The sequence below is a fragment of the Canis lupus genome, chromosome 14 (assembly GCF_003254725.2).
Source record: "Canis lupus dingo isolate Sandy chromosome 14, ASM325472v2, whole genome shotgun sequence".
NCBI lineage: Eukaryota > Metazoa > Chordata > Mammalia > Carnivora > Canidae > Canis > Canis lupus.
This window is the reverse complement of record NC_064256.1, coordinates 41,184,282-41,209,502: the sequence shown is the minus strand read 5'-3', so window position 1 is coordinate 41,209,502 and position 25,221 is coordinate 41,184,282. Positions and strand designations below refer to the sequence as shown.

The 25,221-nt window shown below is 39.7% G+C and overlaps 1 long non-coding RNA gene across 1 annotated transcript; it reads right to left on the bottom strand.

Moving 5' to 3' along the window:
* Window positions 1-670: 670 nt before the first annotated feature.
* LOC125752484 (uncharacterized) lies at window positions 671-23,594 on the bottom strand. The gene is made up of 3 exons (XR_007402066.1): window positions 23,451-23,594; window positions 5,268-5,574; window positions 671-2,898 (listed from the first exon to the last, which is right to left on the bottom strand). It is a non-coding gene; the product is annotated as an uncharacterized LOC125752484 (long non-coding RNA).
* Between the last annotated feature and the right edge of the window lie 1,627 nt (window positions 23,595-25,221).

The following is a 25,221-nucleotide window of genomic DNA, read 5'->3' as shown; positions in this document are numbered from 1 at the left end:
TCTTAAAAGGACACCAGACAGATTGCATTAGGGCCTGCCCTAATTTGGGGAGGACACAATTCAGCCTATAACAGAGGGTCCTGAGATGCATTTCATTGGCCTCCATGGAAGATCCTATTGGATAGAGCAACCAGTTGCCCATAGTGGTGGCCAACTTGAAATATACGCTTATTCCCCAATTTGTATCTCTGCCCTTTCTCTGGGATCACACTCACCACTAAAGTCCTCACACATAAGCCCAGGTCTCAGGTCTCAGGTTCATCTTTCTCGGGGAAATTGGCCTAAGACATCTGTAGAAACTGGCTGGTGTCCTACCACATGGCCAACCAGACCTGTCAGATGTGTTTCCAGCTATCCTTTCAGCCCTCCCTGCCCAGCCTGTGCCCAGCTTGTCCTGTTCTAGCCACACTGGACTGTTCATCCTCACTTGTCCTCTCTAGGAGTCCTTACCTACAAATGACAGAGAACCCTTCCTCCCTCCATTTCAAATTCTAGAAGAAAGCTGTTTCACATTCTTATGCACCACCTTTATTACCCTTCTGGAGTTGAGTAATTATCTCTATACAATTCTAAATAAATATCCCGGGCTAATTAGGAAAGATACAAATGTTCCAGATTTGCATAAAAGAAGCAAATCACACTACTTCAGAAAGTACCTAAATTAGTGCTTGAGAATGTATAGAAGAAAAGTTAACAGATGTACAGCTGGCCAATCCCAGATTTTAATTAAAACCCATCTTTTATTGGTCAAAACATGACTAGTATGACAGCCAAGCCAAAAGAGAACGGGATTAACACACACATGCTCTCACACACGTATACACAAACACATACTTCTTAGCATTCTGTTATTTTATACTACGTGGAAGCAGCAGGATGTGAATACAAATGGATTTTTCATGTATTTCTCTTGGCATTATGGCCATATTTAATGTAACATCCAGCAAAGCAGAAATTTTAATTAAGTTTATGGTCTGACCATCTGTATTTGTTTGGAATTTCTGTCTCTTCAAAGCAAAAATGTGAACCTGGCTTTAGACCTGGAAATATCTCCGGCTGTAACTAAATGCATTATCAACAAACTGAGAGTGTGTGGTCTGAAATATAAAATGAGATTAGGAGAGGGGGAGCCCATTATCAAAATATCACAAAATACCTGGATATTAATTATGCAGTCACTAATTTATTCTGGCATGGTTTAGAGAAGATAAAAGGGAAATTTTATATATTTCCAAGGGGGAAAAAAAGCCTCAGCATCAGTAAACTGCCAAAGAATCAATTAAATATGTTTTACTTATTTCTGTGGGGTTTGATGTTACTTTTCTTTTCTTTTAATCTTCCCCTCTTGCACTTTACAAATGGATAAAACATTTATCTATGAACAATCTGTATCCAAATGTTTTAATCATTTAGACCTCTTTTCGTTAAAACAGTAAAAACTCACTAATGTACAGCAAATGAGAATAGTGAATGTGGCCAATATAAATGAGTAAAAAGCATTTGTATGTACTTGGAAGCAATAACTTAAAAATACTGCTTTAAGATATTCTGTAGTACAGACATAACATAGACCTGCAGTCTCTTGCCTGCCCTTTGGGGGATGAATTGAGCTGCCTGTAGTTTACCTTTGCATTCTCTATGAAGTGTTCATTAGGTAAATTACAAGTATGACAACATGTCCAGCTTGAAATGGCGAATCTGGGTATGAACCCTGAAGCACTGTTGCCCACTTCCCTGCCAAAATTCACCATATGGCAAACAAGGACCATGAGAACCTGGCAGGTCTTCCCACTTCTTGTCCCTAGAAAACGAGCTGGTCTCTAGGGAGAAATGCATCAGATCTCCACCTCCGTCTAGCCCACAAATACAAGTTGAAGGCCAAGCAGGAAAAGAGGAACTCTCTCCTATTACATGGCCATGGCCTTTTGGAGAGGCCAGAGCAGACTCTCCTCTTAAAGTTTCCATTTCCAAACTAACTCTCCTAAGCTTTTCCATGAAATATATTCATATATTGTATGCCTACTATGTGCCATGCCAAGAAATATTCTAGTACAGGAGTGGACAAAAATAAGTAAGCACTTGTGGACAATATATCAGTTTCATTATATGAAACTTAGAGACTTTGGAAAAACAACTCAACAGGAGGTAACAGAGATGACGGTGACAGGGCACCTTGGGAGTGGTACTAGAGAGGGAGGGAACAGGGAAATCTCAAGGTTTTCATGTGTTCGGTCCATTCAGAATGACAAAGACTCAGGAGGTCAGTCTAATGCAGCCCAGCAAAGTAGATCCAGGGAAAAGGCTTTGGGACAGCATAGAAGTGAGCCTGTGCTGTGGCACGTGTGATACATGCTGTAGAAAAAGCTAGAGCAGGGTAAGGAGGATGGGAATGTAGGAGCAGGAGGTGAGGGGTGCTGTGGTACCTGGGTGGGTCAGTAGTTGAACGTCTGCCTTTGGCTCAGGTCATGATCTTTGGGGTCCTGGGATGGAGTCCCGCATCGGGCTCCCCATAGGGAGCCTACTTCTCCCTCTGCCTATGTCTCTGTCTCTCCCTCTCTCTCTCATGAATAAATAAATAAAATCTTAAAAAAAAAAAAAAAAAGAAGGTGGGCCTGGGGACAGATTGAAAGGGAGGCCTCCCTGAGGAGGTGACATGTGAGTGGAGTCCTGAAGGAAGTGAGGAAGTGAGCTGTGTAGGTGTTTCGGGAAGAGCACGCTGAGCTTGTGTACGTGCATCCACCTCTAAGCCCTGGAGTAACTTCCCATATGTTCATCCAAATTACTCAGGATCCATTTGTTTCTGCTAAGAGCATCTCCTCCTGTACTCTGGAAACTTCTTTAATCTTGATTTCTTCACCCCTGGACAATAGGTTCCACCAGCCGACAATGTTGGAAGGGCTGTAGGAGAAAGGGGAGAAAACAAACTGGATGACACAGAGGAGAAATATATCTGGGGAATTTACAATAATAGTAGCTCCATTAATTATATTCTAGAAAACTTATTAAATGAAAAGTAAAGAACAATCCAAGCAGAGAGAAAAAAGGATAACTAAAAAAAAAGGTACAAATCAGGCTTACCTCACACTTGACCCCATCCTAGTAATTCTAGAAGACAAGGAAGGTGTGTCTATAGACTTCTGAAAAAGGATCATGACACCAGAGTTTCATCTATATATATGAAATTATATATGTCATTCTCAAGTATGTGGCATCTCAGAATGTGAAGAATCCCTGTATCCCACTTAAGAAAATTCTAGAAAATACATTCACATGACCATGACAGAGATGAAAAATAAGAACTCCAGAAAGAGGAAGTTGTCACTAAAAAGCCTGAGGATCCCTCATCCACTCAGGTTAAGACTTGAAATCAAGAGCTCCAGCTGGGGATGCAAGTGTAGGGGCAAAGCTTGGCCCTATTGCCCTTTCTTCCATATGACCTCTCCTGGCACTCCTCTTTCCACTTGCTAGTGCCAGGAAACAGGCTTATTGAGACACATCCTTCAGATTCAGAAAACTTTTGCATGTTTAATGGCCACTGGCAACAGTAATGTATAGTGTTCTCTTTAAGCACTTGCGAACAATGGCTATACCAGGCATTCTGTTAAGAAACTGAGAATTACTTTTATTTTTTATTTTTATTTTTTAAAGATTTTATCTATTCATTCATGAGAGACACAGAGAGATAGAGAGAGAGGCAGAGACACAGGCAGAGGGAAGCAGGCTCCATGCAGGGAGCCCGATGTGGGACTCAATCCCGGGTCTCCAGGATCAGGCCCTGGGCTGAAGGCAGCGCCAAACCGCTGAGCCACCTGGGTGGCTGAGAATGCCCTGAGAATTACTTTTAAATAGTGCTTTCCCCACACCAAACCAGAGTGACATAGTGCAACATGGTGGCCCTATTTTTTTTCTGCCTTGGAACATGAATGATGATTTTCTGTACCTTTAAAATTTGCAGTAAGAGTCATGAGTCATTGGGGTTTGATTGGGAAAGACTACTAGGACACCAAGTAACAGATCTGATCTGTCACTGAGCCTCTTCCTACCCTCTTTCTGATAGGATCTGTGAAGCTTCCTGTGTTAACAAATCTTTAATCCAACCTAATTGCAATTTGCTAATATTATAATATATATACATATGTATATATGTATAATATATATGTATATAATATATTACATATATTATATGTAATATATTACATATATGTATATATAATATATTGCATATATTATATGTATATATGTATATATGTATATATAGAAGGGCTCCTGGGTAGCTCAGTTGGTGAGGCCTCTGACTGTTGATTTCAGCTCAGGTCGTGATCTCGGGGTCATGAGATTGAACCCCATGTCGGGCTCTGTACCAGGCATGGGACCTGCCTGGGATTCTCTCTCTCCTTCTGCTCTCCCCCCACAACCATCCACCCTGTGTGTGCTCTCTCTCTTTCAAAACAAAAAAAAAAAAAAGTATGGAAAAGAATTATAAGAAAATACACACTGGAAGTTTAAAATAAGGGATAATATCAGTCACTAACTTCCAAATGATATTTCTTCCTGCTTCATAGAGTCAGCAGACGTTTTAAAAACAGATTTTTAAGAAAGCAACATATGGAATTTCATGTAGAACGTGTAATTGCAGCTGTGTAAAAAAGGTACACATTGAAAGAAAAATACCTCACAATGTATTTGTGAGACTCTTGATGATTTTTTTCTTCTATTAATCTTCTATTTATCTTATTTTCTAAATTTTCATTAGGAGCAGGTATTACATGTGTAATGGGAATTTTTTTTCTTAAAATAAGATGGTGAGGATTTTGAGCTTGCTTAAAGAGTGCAAACAGATTGCTATATGGATGCCAAAAAAGTAATTGCTAACTATAAACAATTCCATTTTCATCAAAACTGATCAAGCAGTTTCTACTTAGACTTCTAATGAAGCCAATGTTTTTAGCTGGAAAGAGAATTTCTTTTGTAATGTTTTAGAGTTCAAACAGCTCACATAAGCTCTTCAAGAGCGTTATTAAAAGTTCATACTGAACAAGTCCAAAATAAAGAAGGATTTTTCTCTAGGGAGAAGAGGGACAGATCATCAGTTGCACCTTCAGGAGGGATTATGCAATCAGATCTTTCTAGGTCCAAGGCAAATCCTGCCAGGTGCTCGGAAGGAGTGCTGGTCTTTTGCATAAACCCCCTCATTTTGTAGCCTGGGCAAAGGGGTACAAGAGTATCTGGCTCTGGGGAGTCCAAACAGATCAGGTTCTCCCACTTACCGCTAACAGAAGCTAAAGGCCGAGAACCGAGTGGTGATGAAACAAGGAAGGAATTTCAGTGAGGCCAACATGGGCAGAGAGTGGACTAACATCTCAAAGGCTAGCTCCAAAACGCTGACAATACTTCCCAGTTTATATGAGGAAAATGTGGGCCAAAGGTGGGTGGGTCGTACAGGTAGGCAGTGATGGTCAAGTCCATCATTATCTTGGAGTCAGTCACAGGGTCCTGCTGGCTCAGGGCAGTCCTTCTTGCTTGAAGAAGTTGCTGGTTCCTATCAAGGGTTGCTTGGCCCACAGGGTCTTTAGCCTGAGTTAAGAGATAAGTTGGAAAGAACTTAATCAGGTAGAAAGTCTGAGATCAGAAGGTAGTTGAGGGGCACCTGGCTGACTCAGTCCATAGAGCACGAGACCCTTGATCTTGAGGTCATGAGTTGAGTTGGGCGTGGAGCCTATTTTTAAAAATATGCAGGTAGTTGAATTCTGCTTTCAGTTTGGTCTGAAGTAACACCAAAGGGTTATGTATCATAGCAGAGACTTTGGGCTTTGATACTTCTGGTCCCATCCCTTTGCAGGCTTTATAGTGGCAAAGAAAATCGACACCGCTTGGTCTTGCTTCTCTTGCCCACCTCTGCTCCAGCTTTCCTGGCATTACTAGTAACTCTTTGGGAAGAAAAATTATGTCCAGATTCAATGTGGTCTAGATCTATATTAAGAACAAAGGAGCATTTCCTGAAAGAAACAATCTGCCAAGATTTCATCTCACTCACAATGAAATGGCCTTTTATTTTACTTTGCTGTTCAACTTAGCTTTGTCTTCAGTCTTTCCACTTCTGAAAAGGTTGGCTTTTCCCTTGAATCACCAAAAGGCCCATTAAGGAGGCTTTTCCCAAACAGTGCATTCTCAGAGCGAAAATTTAGGCACACTTTCTCCAGCCAGCTTTCTCTGAGTTTGCCCATAGCTGCCCTGACTCAGAATGATGAGGGTGCTTTTTAAAAAATGCAGATTCCTGGGACCTGCTCAAGATCTGAATCAGAATTTCTTAGGAATGGGCCCCAGACTTTGAATTTAAAAGCATGTTTCTTGAGAACAGAGTATCTGTGGCTCACAGTATGTTTACAGTTAATATGTACTGAATAAGTTAACATAGAAGGTGGGGGGAGTTTCCTGAGTGATTCTAAGGCAAATTAAAGTTTAGGAACCACTGCTTTACTCTATAAAAATAAGCCTAAATTTAAAAAAAAAAAAAAAAAAAAAAAGGTCTGTTCTTCCCAAACTTCCTCCAAGTTTTCCTATTCGTATTCCAAATTATCGGAGTTCAGCTCTGGATAAGAACCCTGTTGTATCCCATTTTCCAGAAAAGGAAAGGGATTGAGAAAGGGCCCACATGCCGGCTCGCAGCCACCTCCTCCATCTGACTTCAAAGACATAACAATAGCCAATATCCACTGAGCACTTCCAGTGCTCTCTGTACTTACAGACATTATCAGACCTAATCTCCACTCCACAGAGATAAAATCAGTGTTTTCACAAACCAGATGCTATGATCCCCATTTTGTACTTGAGGAAACTGACACTCAGAAAGCATTTGAACCCAGGTGTGTTTTGTCATCCAAAATCTAGGCTTTTCCTGCTGTAGCCTGATGCCTTCATCCATCCCCTGAAATATTTGTTGCTAGTTTTGTTTTGTTTCACTTTGTTTTGTTCTGTCCAAATACATTCTATGTGCTCGCCAGTGCCTTAAATTACTTATTCCCAGCTATCCCTTTGACTTAAAGCTTTGTTTTCTGCTAAAATTCACATTTTATTACTAAGACAATAATAATATCAGATTAGTTACTGAAAACCTTTTTTTTTTTTTTCAAAGATTTTATTTATCTATTCATGAGAGACACAGAGAGAGGCAGAGACATAGACGGAGATGCAGGGGCGCCTGATGCGGGACTTGATTCCAAGACCCTGGGATCAGACCTGAGCCAAAGGCAGACCTCAACCACGGAGTCACCCAGGTGCCCCCTGAAAACCTTTTGATAAGAGAAAGGTAACAGGGCAGCCCCCGTGGCTCAGCGGTTTAGCACCGCCTTCAGTGTGGGATGTGATCCTGGAGACCGGGGGTTGAGTCCCACTTCAGGCTCTCTGCATGGAGCCTGCTTTTCCCTCTCCCTCTGCCTGTGCCCCTCTGTCTCTCTGTCTCTCATAAATAAATAAAATCTTTAAAAAAAAAAATGGATGCATTTCGGTTGTGATGCAATCTAGCAAATCACTTTTTGGAGCTTTTCCTTTAGAGTTAGGTGGGAACCAGGCCCTCCTTTGCTCTTCAAAAAGGAAATTAGGATGTTTAATGTCTGAGAAAGCTATGGAGCCTGGGGAAGTGGGGGGAGGGGTTGAGGGGTTATCAGGGAGGTGGGGAGGATCACCTAGAAGTTCCAGTGTTTGCTTCTTAATTTCATCATTTCCATTGGAGTATGGTTTTTAACTGCAAGCTCTATGAGGTCAAGGACAGTGTCCAGTTTACTGTATTATCTCTGGCACCTAGCACTGCAGCTAGCACAGAGAAGGTAATCAGTAAACCTTATGGTAGATGTGGAATTTTAAACTTTTAGGAAATCCCTATGTGGACCTCGTGATGGTGATTTTGTATGTTCTAATCTCTAACAGAGCAATATAATTGAATACAGTCACAATGTCTTAAACTGTTAAATATCTGAGCCTGTATGTAAGATCTCAAACATTCTTTTTTTGTCATTAAAAATCTGACTTGAGAAATGGAATAAACAGAAAGTTAGAACAGTGTTGAAGAAACAAATAAATCCAAATTCAAAAATATTACAATATTTGTTACTATTTTTCTTTTTTCCTTTTGTTCCAGAATGATGTTACTTTGCTCCAGGAACAATGAGTCATTTGTCATCTGCATTATGCTCTCTTCCAAATAAAATAGCTATGTAGGGTGGATTTATAGACAAAGCCTTCTTGAGTCTAAAGACATGCTAGAATAATACATTAAGACTGGTGATTAATAACAGTTATAGGAATGTCTTACTTAAGTTTTAAAATCTCAAAAAAATCAATCTTGAGATTGCTGCAAGTTTGTCCCCATGGATCATAAATACAGAGAAATAATATTATTTATTTAGATATAGCTCTTAAAGTAAAATGGCTTTGTTTTGTTTTCAAAAGTATGTACTATTCGGGGCTATTAGATATAGAGTCAATAAAGAATCTATTTACTTATTGTGATTTATGCTAATCCTACAAGAATCATTGATACTCCTATAGAGTAATGCTATGCGTGGCTGGCTCAGTTGGAAGAAGGTGAGACTCCTAATCTTGGGGTTGTGTTTGAGCCCCACATTGGGTGTAGAGATTATTTAAATAAATAAATAAACTTTAAAAAAATTATAAAATAATGAAGTTAGAAAAGATTTCAAAAGATCATAAAGTATAGGCTTTGTTGATACACATATGGGCAAGGCAATAGGGTAAAGGGTCTTAAAACTATGCATGTCCTCTGACCCAGTAATTGTACTTAAAGAAATTTATCAGAAATGTGTATAAAGATACATGTAAAATATGTATGTCATATCTCTATTTATCCATATCCATATCCAATCTGGAATTGGATATAGCCTGGAAGTGCAAACTGTGGGAGATCAGTAAAATATGATATATCTCATAATCTACAACCGCTTGTAGATTAACATGAAAAATGTTCACTATCTATTGTCTGTGGTGTCTAAATGTGGTGTTTCTCTAGATTCCACACTGTCAAGTGACTAAAAGCTAGGGAGACGGGGTATGGGTGGTACAGTGAGTGGGTTCAAAGTCGTGCTTTTATGTGTATGCATGTGCATGGAGGTGCACCCAGACACGGAAGAACTGTCTAAACACTAATAGTGCTTGGGTTGGATACTTCTTGTGCTTTGCCTGCCCCACCCCCACCCCACCTTAGCCAGCCTTTTTACTTCAGTTCTTGCTGTTGAAACCATGTGTGCAGGTATCACCTGCTGGCACCTTGCTGCTGCTGAGAGATTTTCTCCAGTTTGTGAATTGTCTATAGAAGCCCTCTCAGCCTTGCCTTTGGAGGTATCTGCAGCTTCAGAAGAACAAGGGAGTTCATGCCTCATGAGGTTATCTCCAATTAAAGGGGAATGGGAGCCAGTTGATAAATATTTCAAACAATGTGCTGGCAAATGTTTAACATCCGGTCCTCTGACAAAAAGAGCCCTGATTTGTAGCATTCACCAATTTCCTTGATGTAAATTTTTCCCACCATGGTGGATTTCAACATGATGTCACTGAACATTAAGTTGGCAAGAGATGTGCACAGTAGGCTGTGCCAAGCTGGGACAAGCAAGCTCCAACACACCATTGAATTATACTCACTTCTTTATCTCCCAAGTGGACAATCTGAAGCATATTCTATATGTCTCAACTCCCCAAGAGATACCCAGTGAAATTGAGTTCTACTCACCCACAGTGGTGAACAATCTGATAATACACATTTGAGTTGCCTTTCCTTCTCTTACAATTTCCCTCTCTCCGGTCCGCCACTCTCATTCCCTGGGATCACTTTCCAAGAGAAACAAGAGCTTTGCCCGTGAGCCATTGTCTAAGGCTCCATCTGGAGAAATCCAAGGTAAAGGTTACTTTGGGATATGACAATTCTTGTTAATTTAGATTTTTTTATTTGTGCTTACTAATGTCCTCAATTTCTTGCATCAGTTATGTGTCTTACATAATTTAAAGGAAAATAGTTATTTAATATTGTGAGTTATTACTATATGCCATAATAGGGTCCCTGGTAAATTGTAAAACGTTGTGTGATTTAAGAAGATTTAGCTGCTTTGTAGGCTCACATTTGTTTATTTGCCTTGCCTGTTGGTCGTTTCTTCCTATTACATAGATATAAGACTGATCCATAAGAAGGAGAAAGGAAAAAGCATGTGACCAGGAAAGCAAGAATTAGTGGAAAAGATAAATTTTCTTTATTTTTCTTGTTGGCTTACCTTTAATCCCATCAAGAGTCATGTATAGGCATTCATTAAAGGATAATAAAAATAATAAGTACAGGGATGCCTGGGTGGCTCAGTGGTTGAGCTTCTGCCTTTGACTCAGCTCATGATCCCAGGGTCCTGGGATCGAGTCCCACATTGGGCTCCCTGCAGGGAGCCTGCTTCTCCCTTTGCCTATGTCTCTGCCTCTCTTTGTGTGTCTATCATGAATAAATAAATAAACCTTTTTAAAAATAGTAATTACAGATGAGAAAACTGATTCATGAAGTTAAATGATGAGAAAAATAGTGTCAGCATACTATTCATATTTAGAAAGATAATCAGTAGATATAACTGCGTTTCCAAAATTTGTCAATTGACAAAGAAGCAATAGCATCATTATTTTCAGGAAACATTTCGTTCTGAAAAAACCCTGCAGGAAAAAAAATATTAAGAGTTAAAAGAGAATTTAGTTAAGCCTTGAGATGCAGAAGGAAACTATAAAAATCCATAGATATTAGAAATGGCAAGGGGAATAAAAACAAATATTTTTGTTCACAATGTTAAAAAGCACACACATAGGGGTGCCCGGATGGCTCAGTGGTAAGAGCATGTGACTCTTGATCTTGGGATGATGAGTTTGAGCCCCACATTGGGTGTAGAGCTTACTTAAATGATTAAATAAATAAATAATTTTTAAAATAATTTAAAAATAAAAAACCACATGTATAATTATGTTAAACTCCACAAGAAATATGTAGGACCCATACACAGAGAATTACTAAATGTTACTGGGATATGAGTCTTAGGAAAATGGAGGGACTTAACATGTGACAATCCCTTTAACCAGATTCCCTTTCTACCCCTGATGAGGCCAAAGAGACTCTTTTAAAACCCTAACAGTTGGAGCACCTGGGTGGCTCAGTGGTTGAGCATCTGTCTTTGGCTCAAGTTGTACTTCTGGGGTCCTGGGATAGAGTTCTGTATCGGGCTCTCTATCAGGAGCCTGCTTCTCCCTCTGCCTGTGTCTCTGCCTCTTCTCTCCGTCTCTCATGAATAAATAAAAATCCTTAAAACATCAATAAAACAATAAATCCTAACAGTTACACGACAGGGCTTCAGAGAATCTTTTCAGTTTGCCTCTTTCCTATTTGCTTTGTCTATGGTTTCCACATATGTGTATGGATTATATATACATATAATGTACATTTATGTACATAAATGATTGTACATTATATACATGATTATATACACATTTAATCATAAACCTAATCATATATACATTTTTGTACATATGCATGTACAAAACTGTGTGCATACCTGCATATATACACACACATACATTCCTTAATTTATGGAAAGATATATACCTAAAAGTTTAAAAACTTCTATATGCAATAGATCTATACTGACATTTATTTCTTTTTTATACTTTGTCCATTTTCTTCAATAAGGCTATATTATATATTACATCTATAATCAGAAAAGAAGTATTTAAAATCAAATTCCAATACAGTACAATGCTTCCAGACTCTCAAATACTTATGCCTAAATTCTCCCCATCAAGCCATGATTTCCCACTTGGCAGCAGTCATCCCAATGTAGTCATCAAGTCTGAGGTGCTTCTGGGACTGGGCTTTATTGATCCAGCCTACATTGGTAACAGTTCCTGTCACGATAAGGAAGCCTTAAAGTACATAGCTGGAATGGAAGCATGACTTGGCAATATCTTGGAGTTTGAGGGCCACTAAAACACAGATTCAGTGACAAAGCTGTTCTTCTCCTGGGCAACTGGTTTATCATGTGCTGGTTTTTATTTCCTCTCTCCTCTGGCCTTGAAGAAGCTCAGAGTGACATTGGTGTCAACATCTTTTCCAATTCCAGATGACCTGCAAGGGGAGTAACTTTGCTTGCTCATACTTTGTGTTTGACCTGATTAGCTTTTTTTATTTTGGCAATATTCTACTGTATTTCAGGTCTCTATATAATCTGCTTGAAATCATTTTTGGAAGAGAAACTACACAAAAATTAACAACCTATATGAAGTCAGAAACACACTGAGTTCCCTCAGGGTCTTTCCAAGACTCTGCTAGCTCCTTAAGAAGCACAGTTTGGTGCAATGCAAAGAATGACATGGAAAGGAGAACACCAGCCTCTGAAATTGCCCTCCTCACAAAGGAGGCCTGAGCCAAGTTGCTTAGCTTCCCTAGACATCTGGTTCTAGAAGGTTTGCTTTCTTCCCTGAAATTCTTTGGAACTTTCTCTTGTCCTGGTTTCCCGGCCTCTTAAGGGCCACACATATTACCTGCCCTCAAGTAAGTGTATAGGATGATGATCTATATGATTTAACAAGCAGTTCATGAGGACATGTAGTGTATGTAGGGGAGTGCACGTTAGAATCTTCACACTCATTGCCCTAAACCCCAGCTTCTCTGAGTTGATCATAGAGAATTTCTTTAAAGACCTGCCATCAAGATATTTATAGCAGTTTAATTTATAATGGCAAAAACAATTTGATACAACATACATATTCCACCACAGGAAACCAGGATAAGTACTTTCTCAAATGTAATTTAAAAATTGTAAATATTGAGGCACCTAGCTGACTCCATCAGTGGAGCATGCAACTCTTGATCTTAGGGTTGTGAGTTCCAGCCCCATGTTGGGCATGGAGATTACCTAAAATGAATCAATAAATACAGTAAATATTAAGATGATGTAGAAATATGGGAAAGAATATATATATAATAAGAACAAAAGAAAACATTAAATCAAATTCTAGATATTATATAAAGTCAAATATGACTGCACAGGAACTTATTTTTTTAAAGATTTTATTTATTTATTTTGAGAGAGAGAGAAAATGAGTGAGGAGGAAGGGCAGAGAGGGAGGGAGAAGCAAACTTTCCCTGAGAAGGGAGCCCATCATGGGGCTCAATTCCAAGACCCCAAGATTATGACCTGAGCCAAAGACAGACACTTAACTGACTGAGCTACCCAGGTGGCCCTGAATTTTCTTTTTAAGATTTATTTATTTATTTGAGAGAAAGAGAGGGTGAGAGAGAGAAAGAGAAAGGCGGGGAGGAGAGGCAGAGGGATAGAGAGTCTCAAGCAGACTCTGAGGTGACCATGGACCCCATCGGAGGACTCCATCTCACAACCCTGAGATCATGACCTGAGCCGAAACCAAGAGTTGGATGCTCAACTGACTGTGCCATCCAGGCACCCCTTGACTGCACAAGAATTTAAATGATTGAGCTTAAAATAGGGTTGTAAGTACATTTTAGGCGTATGACAGGAGAAGAATGAAATGATTAATACTAATATTAAACCATTGGTTTCTTTGAACCATTAGGTTCAAAACTTTAGAATGACTGTAACTTATGCAGGTATGAGTGCCCATAAATATGTTCAAGCCATAAATTCTTCATCAATGGATTTAATAATTATTTGAGAAAATGTCAAGTTAAATTATTGCCTCATGAAAAATTTTGGACAACTTCTCTTAGGGTTTTCACAGTTTTCAGTCTTATTTTGGCTTTAACAAGACTAAGTCTTTTCCAAGAGTTCATTTGCTTCTGCTGCTTATTCTCTACTGTATAAGTCATAATTCCATGTTTGTAGCAAAATAATCATTTCCATAGTAACCAACTGGGATATCTCAAGAAGGGGATTATGACTTCGGGAAAGGAATAAACAACAGGAGCAGATGAATAATGAAAATAATCAGGATTCTTATTCTCAAAAAGAAAAGAAATATTTGGATGAGAAAATGTGCCATATGCCTTTCAGAATTATTTCTGTCTTAAAGACACTACTTTAGTTCACTTTTCCAGGCAGCTACTCTTGTACCACAGACTATTGTCTGCATAAAAGAGGTGCAGATAATGTTTTAATCTACTATTATGTATTGAAAAGAATATAGGTATATGTATTATATAAGGCCAGAGCTGAATTATTTTATTTTTTATTTTATTTTTCTAGAAATTCATAGGGAGTAGGATAGGAAAGAGTAAGCCACTTGAAGACTTTGTTTAAATGAAGCAGAGATTAGTTTGGTCTTCACTTTTCCTATTACAAAACATTTTAGGGGTGTCTGAGTGGCTCAGTTGGTTAAGCATCTACCTTTGGCTCAGGTCCTAATCCCAGGACCCTGGGATGAAGCCCCTCACGTGTCTCCCCACTCGGCGAGGAGCCTGCCTCTCCCTCTCTCTCTGCCTGCTGCTCCCCCTGTTTGTGCGCATGTTCTCACTTGCTTGCTCACTCTCTATCAAATAAATAAATAAAATCTTTAAAAATAAATAAATAAAAAGCATTTTAGGGGCACCTGGCTAGCTCATTTGGTGGAGCATGAGACTCCTGATCTCAGAGTTGTGAGTTTGAGCCCCAGGTGGGTGTAGAGGTTGCACCCAAAGATTTTTAAAGATTTTAAGTAAAATCTTAAAAAAAAAAAAAAAATCTATAAGGGCACCTGGTGGCTCAGTCAGTAAAGGGTCTGTCTTTGGTTCAGGTCATGATCCTGGGGTCCTAGTAGTGAGTGCCATGTCAGGCTCCCTTCCCTGCTCAGTAGGGAGTCTGCTTCTCCCTCTCCCTCTGCCCCTCCTCTCTGTTTGTGTGCTCACGTTCTCACTCTCACTCTCATTCTCTCTCAAATAAATAAATAAGTAATCTTTTTTAAAAATCTAGATAAATAAAAAATCCAAAACACTATCACTGGGATGTATTTGAATTGTCTGTATTTTGGAGGTAATATTATGTAGTAAAGTGATTAATAACATGACATGTAGACAACCCTATGTATAGCACTCCAGCTTATAGTAGTTTGCATGTTGTACAATTTGCCCTGAAAACTCTATGCTGGATATATCTGTATTGTCAGTTACTTTAGACTTCTAGTCAACATGCAGTCAGCCAGTTCTGAGGAAAGATAGGCCAACAGAAGACCAGGAAATATTTTTGGAATATTTTTCATTGTGGTATTTATATATGATAAATTTATATTTGGTAAAATGCACATATATGAAAATATCATATAAATGGAATCATATTCTCTGTGTCTAGATTCTTTTGCTCAGTAAATTTTTTAAAAAAATTATTTTATTTATTCAAGTAATCTCTACACCCAACGCAGGGCTCAAACTCACAACCCCGAGATTAAGCATTGCAAGCTCTTCCAGCTGAGCCAGCCAGGCACCCCTTACTAAGTTAAGTTTTTGAAATTCATCCACATGGTTGCATATATCAGTGATTCCTTCATTTTCATTATTGAGTAGTATTCTATTGTGTGACCAGGTCATTTAAATTTATGCATGCTGATTGACCACTTGTGATCAGTCTATATAATATAAATTGTAAAACACAAACACAAAGCCTACCTGTATGACCTTTACTTCTTCTCTCATCTAATTATCAATATTTTGCATTTCTCAGCATTGAAATGATGTTTAAACTATATAATTTAGACTGATAGAAAAAGGCAAATAGAATTTTTTTAAGTAATGAGTTCCATGATTTTCACATTTATACCCAAACTACTAGCTATCCTCAGTGCAAAACAGATTTTCTTCTTAGAACTACTTAAATGAATCTACAGGGATTTTTGATTAGCACATCAATTAGCACAGGACTACCATGGTGTGAATTTTGTGGGGTTGGCAAACTTTGATTTGGAAGTCTGCCTCCTTTGCCCTGTTCTTCCTTCTCACAGCTCTTACCTCGTGCCCACCATGGTATGACTAGCTCAACTCCAGTCTCACATGGCCTTGATCACAGCTGGCTATGACAGATGGAAATGCTTCTAATAAGTTAATTCTAGGGGTTGGATAATGAGGGCTTAAAGGATTTTCCCTGCCAGGGGGAATTTACATTTTTAAAAGGGAACTCTTGAGAAGCAGCATCCAATATGTAGAAGGTAATCAATAACTGTTATCTTCGTTCCCTTGAAGAACCAAAGTTTTGAGACTTTAAAAGCAAAATTATACAGAGGGTAAGAAAGATATTTCCAGAACCACATATCATGGCACCTTTGTACTCTATGGACAATGTTGTCATGAAACTGCCAACAACCATCTTGTTGTTGTATGAAGACAAGCAGAAGAGAGGACCAAGACACACAGAGGGAGAAACCATCTGAAACCTGAGGTCAGACATCCCGTGGACTTCCTTTCCTAGAGCTCCAACTATAGCTACGTGTGGTCCTTCACAAATGGGGAAGAACAGTATTTTGAAATACCTATGCTTCTTCTTTCCCCAATATTCCATTTCCTCTTTCCCCCCATTCAGGCAGCTGAGAGGCTGTGTGCATGATATGTGTGTATGTGTGTGGGGGTCGTGTCTGTGGGTGTGTATCTGTGAGTGTCTGTGTGAGGGTGTGTGTGCCTCAGGTATGGTTGCCATGAAAGAAATGCAGAGATAGAAAAGATACATTGACTTTCAAAATAGACTTGTGAAACCAGAGATAATAGTTTGAGATAAAGCATTTTTGAGTTTAAAAAGCTTAGGTTATCAGAATCAAACCAAATTCCTTAAGGGTTAGAGGCATAAAGTTTATACTATTATCAACAGATTTGGAAAAAAAAAATTGCTTTCCAAAGGAGATACCCTTCAAATTGAGGGAGGAGGCAGAAAAAATCTATTCAGACACTGACAGGTGTTCATTTTTTAAAAAATTTTTATTTATTTATACATGAGAGACAGAGAGCGGCAGAGATATAGGCAGAGGGAGAAGCAGACTCCACACAGAGACTGCGATGTGGGACTCAACCCCAGCACCCTGGGATCACGCCCTGAGCCAAAGGCAGATGCTCAACCACTAAGCAACCCAGGTGCCCACTGACAGGTGTTCCAAAGAAGGAATCAGATCAGGAAAAAGCTAGGGATCTGCGAGCAAACAATGGCTGTGTCACACTCTGTAGTTTGGACTCATGGAGGTGGCTTATGCTGCCATGAACTCCCACAGCAGCATGGTGGAACAACAGCAGCGGACCACGTACAGCCTGTGCCCAGGCAGAGAGAGCCTTAGGCAGCCTCACTCCCTGAATGACTCAGGGGAGTATTTGAAAGTCTTTGATTTACCTCTAATGTCATGAGACAATTACCTCAATGCCTTCATAGGCTCTAAGTCCACCACCAGGCAAGCTACCCCAGAGGTGCTGTATCAGAAAGATTCAGAGGCCAAATTAAGATGTGCAAATCACAAAATTTACTAAATCAATGTAAAATACCCAGCAAGAAACAAAGAGCAAGTGATGGGATAGCATAGCATATTTAGGAAAGGGTGTGAGCAAGGTGGAAAGATGAAACTTGGATTAGGCAATGCTCGTAGGCACCCTCTCCCCACCCCATGAGCCTTCTCTACTGATAAGGTGACTATGGGGACCAAAGACGAGGTTTGGGAAAAGGGGTCCAAGAGACAGAGATGCCTGGGACTGGCACAGACTCTTGTTTTATAGGAGACACAGAGGGGTAAGTAGTCTTGGCCAGAGCTGTGGCTCACCAATTAGTCTGATGAGCAGTTGTGGCAGAGGCTGTTTGGGGCCCAAATGGGTGTCACCAATGGCTGGCAAATTTAAGACTTCATGAATATCAAGTGCTTCGTAGCCCTCCTTTGTATTTAGTTATCATGAAAATTAGGTGAGTCTCGTGCGCCAGGTACATTTAATGCTTTGTGGAAATTAGAGTTCTCTTAGGCCTTCCCTTTCTTTCTGTGTTCAGTATTTATAGGCCCTACTTAATTTATGCTTAACATATCTCAATAGTTCCTAACTTATCCATATTTAACATATTTTATGAGCATTACCATCCCATTTCTGTTTTCCATAACAGAATTGAATATTCTCAGATATTAGAGCAAGTGTCTATTCACCCATCACTACCCTCCTCCGTCACCACCCTCCTCCCTCCACCACATCACACACACACAAGACATACCACAAGGTCACAAATAATACTTATGGGCTGACCAGCAAATGAGAAGGTATGATCACCTGACAGGTCAATGACCAGAGACCCAGATAAGAACTTAGACATTTCAGCAAATGACAGCTGGAACCAGAAACTCTCAAGGAGTCTTGTAACTTAAATGCAACTGAGGGAATAAAGAGAGAAGGCGAGTGCCCTGGAGAGTCTGGGAAATTTTTGCTTTGACTGACTTTGCCCAACATTGGTTCTGTTTTCAGCCTCTGGGAAGAATAGGGGGGCCTGGCTCTGTGCTGTTCAAAGTGGTAAATGGCTACTACCTTTGACAGTGCCAATATAGCACATTTCTATCCTCCCAGAAAGTTCTATGGGGCAACACTGCTCTACATATAAATTGGGATATGGGAAAATAAAGTACATCTAGAAACACCTAAACTTATAGACTGACATTGTTACTTGTTATAAACATTCATTACTACGGCATCATCAACACTACTCATTATTTTTTATTTGTTTTTAGCAAATAGAAATACTCTGATTCAGCCACTTATTCTCAATATTCTCTGTGTTCGGTGGCCTATGCTTTCAAGATAGCTAACTGCAGGAAAAGGGTTCATCTAGAATAGAGAGAAACCAACTTTGGTAAGAGAAAGAGAAGCATAGTATCATTTGCTAGAGAAAGTCACATTTGAGGGAAAAAAAGACTTTGCCTTTTTCTCTGAGTGAGATGGAAGCCATTGAGCAGGGGAATAACATGATCCAAGGTATGTTTTAAGAGGCTCACTCTGACTATGTGCAGAATTAATTGGAAAGGTACAAGAGTAGATAGAGGAAGACCATTTATTGCATATAATCCAGACGGAAATGCTGACCGTTTGTGTTAATGGAGATGTTGAGAAGTGGTCTTCTGAGTATACCCAAAGGGAGAGCTGCGGAATTGCTGATAGATCACAACTAGTGTGTGAGGGGAACAAACATAAGTCCATGTGCTTTGCCTCGGCAAATGGAAGAAAAATGTTTCCACTTATTGAGTTGGGAAAGCCTGCAAAAGAATCAGAGTTGTCAGGGAGAGTGTTCTGGAACATGTCACATTTGAAATGACTATTTATCACCCAAGTGGAGATACTTTATAGGCAGCTGGAAGCACAAGTCAGGAGTTCATAGAGGTGAGGGCTGGAGATACAATGTTGAGTATTATAAGCAGATGGATGCCATTTAAAGCCATAAGACTTGGTTAGGCTCATTAGGAAATGAGTAGGGAAGTGTGGCTAGAGGGGAGGGGATGTCTGAGAACTGACACCTGGGGCACCCAATGCTTACAGGTCAAATCAACAAAGAAGACTGAAAATAAGCAAATAGCAAAGTCTGAAAACCAAAATAGAGGGGTCCTGAAAGTCAAGTGAAGGTAATGAATGAGTAAATGGTGAGCTGCCATTGGTAGGTGGCATATACCTGTGTACCAAGCATTGACCATTGAGTCTGCAAACATAAAGGTCATTGGACCTTGAAGAGGTAGGTTTTGGAAGAATGATGGGGCTGAAAGGCTGATTGGAATGTGTCTCGGGCATCCGAGGATGCCTCGTCTTCTCTGTGGAGTATAAAAACATGCAGAATTGGGCAGCCTGGGTGGCTGGGTGGTTTAGCGCTGCCTTCAGCCCAGGGCGTGATTCTGGAGACCCGGGATCCAGTCCCACATCGGGCTCCCTGAGTGCAGCCTGCTTCTCCCTCTGCCTGTGTCTCTGCCTCTCTCTCTCTCTCTCTCTCTCTCTCTCTTATGAACAAATTTAAAAAATCCTAAAACAACAACAACATGCAGAATTTAGGAGGTTGATGGAACCAATAGATATTATTGATTTGAGTGGACCAAGTGAAATAAATCTATAGAAAGATATGTTTCATACTTGGGAGAGAGTGCAAGCACAACTCAGAATTACACAAGAAAAATAACTAGAAAATCAAGAATATTGTGGTATTAACTCACAATGGCAAGATACCAATTTTTAAAAATATTTCATTTTATTTATTTGAGAGAGAGCAAGAGCAAGAGTGATCACAGAGGGAGAGGGAGAAGCAGACTCCCCACTGAGCAGAAAGCCCAACTCGAGTCTCGATCCCAGGACCCCAAAACCACAAACTGAGCCAAAGGCAGATGTCCAGCTGACTGAGCCACCCCAGTGCCCCAAAAAGATACCAATCTGGGGGGCTTTGGAAACACCCAAGAATATTTGTGTTATGGTTAGATAACTTTTTCCTCACATTTAATTCTTTGTCATTTCTTCTTAAAACTTTTGGTTTTTTAGATTTACTCAAATTGCATCTAATACCTTTTAAGAGGGATTAGATTAGTCAGATCAATACAGAGTATAATCTGCCATATTAGAAGGTAGTTGTTGTTTTCAAATAAACACTTTAATAGAATTAAAAACCCCAGGGGGACCTGGGTGCTCAGCTAAGCATCTGACTTTTGGTTTTGGCTCAGGTTGTGATCTCATGGGTGGTGAGATAGAGTCCCGCCCCAGGCTTCATGCTCAGTGGGGAGTCTGCTTAAAGATTCTGTCTTCTGCCCCTCCCCCCACTCACACATGCTTGCTTGCCTATGCGCTCTCTCTCTCTCAAATAAATAAATAAATCTTTAAAAAAAGAAAAGAAAAACTAAAGAAACAAAAACCAAAAAACAAACAAAAAACCATCCTGACCTCGTCAGAGGAAATTTCTTCTAACCATTTCTGGATTTAGTTCTTCTTTACATAATAAATTTATGTTTCTTTTCAAAAATGTCTTTGTCCATTTAAGAGATTATCATTAAAAATTTCAAGATTATTCAGGAGTTTGCCAAAAAGAATGGAGACTTTTTTTTTAAGTAGTCTCCATGCCTTCTCCTAGTGTGGAGCCCCATGTGAGGCTTCAACTCACAACCATGAGATCAAGAGTCACATGCTCTATTAGCTGAGCCACCCAGGTGTCCCTCATATAACTTCTTTTGAAAAATGTCCATTCAGATCCTATGCCCAATTTTTAGTTGGGTTGTCTCTTAATTACTGAGTTGTAAGAGTTTGATATGTATAATTTTGATACTATTCCTTATCAGGTTATTATTTGCAAAAAAAATTTTTTCTCCTTGGGAATCACTTTCATAATTGTGTTCCTTAGTGCACAGAATTTTTCTATCATAATGAAATCCAGTTCAAATTGTGTCTTACTGGTCTTTGTATCCCTAGCACTTAGCATAGTGCATGGCGCATAGTAGGCATCAACTAGTATTTGTTGAATGAATGAAAAACTGTAATCAATTCAGTTAATAGGTTATAGCTAAGACTCTATCATATAATAAAGAAGGATATAATATATTAGAACAAGGAGTGCTAGTTATCTTCTCATATTCAGACTCCTTGGTAATAGAACCTTAATTCACATTTGGGGAAACATCACCCAGCTAAAAGATCACATTTTCCTCTCTCCCTTGCAGTAATTGGCCATGTGAGTAAGTTCTGACCAATGAAATGAAAGTAAATACATTATGCTAAACAGTCTTCCCAAAGGGAGGGGGCCACATTCTTTTTAACCCTTCTTTCATCCTGATGCCTGGACTATGACGTGATATCTGGAACCTCTAGCAGATATTGGACACTGAGGAAAAAGAAACAGAAAGCTGAAAGGGCCCTTTACCTTGAAGACCAAGGGGTTATACCAACCTTTTGCATGAAAAGTATATGTAGTTTTAATTTCTAAGCCACTATTTTTGGAATTTTAGTTACTGAGAGTAACCGATTTATGAAAGCCCATACACTTTCCACTGCACCACAGGATTCAAGACACAAAAATCCCTCTGAATCACTCTGGTCACCTGTTAGCATCCCCCAACTTTGTGACCAATGCCAAAGTTTCTCAGGCTTTTGGAGTAGCACTGATTTACTGACAAAGAATGGGATCTGGAGTCAGAGAGTCTTAGAGTCAATCCTGGTTCTGTCTCTTAATAAACCTTGCCTCAACTTCTTTGGTCAAGGGGTCCTAACAAAGCCCTACATGCAGTCTTGCTAGAAAGATGAAAGGAGAGGAGGCATACAGAGGAGGGGCTGGCACATAGCATGTAAATGCACCTTCTTGCTCATTTGGGGTCTAGAGAGCTCAGTTCAGAAATGAACGAACTTGAGACATCCTTTGTTATTTCATGGAATCCACAAGAGATATGAGACAACCATGATTTATTAGAACCTGAGGGATTATACATTCCAGGAGGGCAGATGCTGTCTTCTTTGTTATCTAGAAACTGTATGCACTAAAGAACTGTTGACTGACTGAATGAATAAAATTAGACCAAGTTCCATGGCTCCAGTGCCTCAGAATCAATATTCCCCTGAATGTAACCCAGACTAAGTACAGACCATTACAGTGACATGAGCAGTCAGACCGCTATTAGGGTCTCCTTAGGCCAGTGCCAGAACAACCTCCAAAACACCTGCCCTACAGTTATTTGGGTCCCTGAGAACTACAAGCTAAAAGGGCCATTATGCTCACCCATCAATAATAAGCAGCAGGCAATGGGATGCAAGTGACAGTCACAACCTGGGAAAATGGAAGGAATCTGCATAAAATCTACCTAAATCTTAGCTGCGCAGGGAAGATTACAATCCACCCCTCCTTTTCTTTTTCTTTCACTTTTTCTCTTCTTGGGGACAGTAGGACGGGGTGGTAAATTCTGAGCCCAGGTCCTACTTCACCTGCTCCATTAAGAAAAAGAACTCTTTTCACCCCCAGAGCTCTTAGGAGCTAATTACTGAAAATTGCTGTGAGACGCTTTGCAAAATATAATATCCCTATAGTGATTCTAGCAGCTGCCTCAGGAGAGAAGCAGCATTATCTCTCCAGACTATTTTTACATTTTTAAAGGATTAACTGAAGCTCCATGCAAGTCCCCCTGGAAATTCCCTCCTAAAGTCAGTGAATAAACAGCAAACAAGTACTACCATCTCTGACTTGAGATATTCATTTTGAGAAATAGGTGCAAGCCTGGAGCCCCACATATCAAAAAACAGCATCAGTGTTGATCCAGAAAATTTTCAGGAAACAGATTTTGCAGAGGAGGTAAATTCAATATGTGTGAAAAGATTTGGAGCCAAAAGCAGGAGCAGACAGGAAAGAAAGACAAGAAGATGGCCCTCCTTCTCCTGGCAGGGCATTTTCTAACCTAGCCAGGGTGCTCACCCATCATGGCACCCACTGTAGGAAGCAGGTAGTTCTCAATATGGCAACTCCCCAACCCTACCCTTCACTTACTTTCTTATGTTCCTGGTCTTCTGTCAATCTTCATGACTCTTTATTGCTGAAGTAATGAAGTGCTGACACAAGCCACTGTATGAACGAACCTTGAAAACATTATGCTGATTGAAAGGAACCAGCACAAAAGCCACATAGCATGTGATTCCATTTATATAAATAGACAAATATAGTTCCTATAGAACTAGGAAGTAGGTTTGCAATTACTTAGGGCTGAGGTGAGGGGAAGGAGACCGAGGAGTGACAGCCAAAGGACATGAAATCATGAAGTCACAAAGGACATGAAGTAATGAAAATATTCTAAGGTCGACTATGGTGAGGGTTGCATAACTCTGAATATCCACAAAGCACGGAGCTGCACACTTCCAATGGGTGAACTGTGTGTGAATTCTAGCTCAATAAAGCTGTTACCAACCCCACCCCCACCACAACAAACCCTTTATGGCTAGTTGCTTTATGCTTTATGTAAAAATATACACAATTCCTGTTGCAGCTCCATTTGAGAAAAGACACTCTGGACATTACCTGGGCAAGTGGATATATTTAATCCATGTATATAATTATTTCCCAGTTGGTACCTCAGAGGACATTAGGTTTTTAGCCATTAATAATAACACATGATAATGATTACCCTTCAGAAGTTCTCACAGTCAAAAGAAATTTGGGAATGAGAGAGTTAAACAAAATTAAACAGGATCTTTACTGTTGGAGTGCTCAGAGTTTTAATAGGCAGACATGCATTGTGAATCTCCAAGAGGGGAACAAGAGCATGCATGGTTTACCAAACTGGTTTAATCTTGAAACCTTTCGCCACAGAGCATCGTGCAGAGCCGGTCTTCCATAACGCTATGCTGATAAATGCTGGTATAAGTCTGTAATCTCAACAGGGAGTTCTGGAAACAAATGTAATCATGCAAAAAATGATATGGGCCTTCACACACTTGAAATATTTTCAATCACATGTCTGCATCAGTTTCTTAGAATTCAATTGCAAATGTCGTTTTTGCTTTCAATTGTTTGCATTCTATATTTAATATTTATGAACATAACGAATGTGGTTTAGAGCAAAAATTCACTTCTTTGCTAAATAAGCAATCCTCTGGTATAACTCCACTTGCTTCTGTGAAATGGAATTTGTCTTATTTTTCTCCTGAAATAGAAAGGCACTCTAAGAACATATAAAATTCCTCAGTAATCCTCCTGTCCCTGAACCATAGATCAAATCATTCTCGCAGAATTCCACTTACTGCATTTCTCAGCAGAGATGTATTGGCAGGCTAACTGGGAGAGGTTTCAAATTACTCAGACTTTATTAATTTTGCAAAATATGCTTTGAAGTACTATGGGAATAATTAATAGTAAATGGCATGTTGAAATTAGTGAGCAAATGTGTGGGGGCATTACTCTGTCCTTTCTACCCCCGTTGTTCCCCACTTACAGAGCAACAGAAAATCTGGTAATCCACATTGCCTCTTTCCCCATCACTGCTTGGGTTCCACTGCCCAGACTCAGTTAGAAATAACAATTCAAGAGGGAAGGGAAGGAGACACAATTACTGAGCAAAATGTCTGGACAGCCAGAAATGAGAAAAGTCTGCTAGGCTAAGGGATGCACAAAGCAGAGAAACTAGATGAGTGTGACATTTATCAGTAGCTCTCTTTGGCAGCTAAAAAAATACAAGCAGCATTTGCATAGACAAAGCTCTCCAGTCCACACAGCATGGTCTTGTGCTATATCTTACTTAACCATCAAATCAGGCACGGGAGGTCCC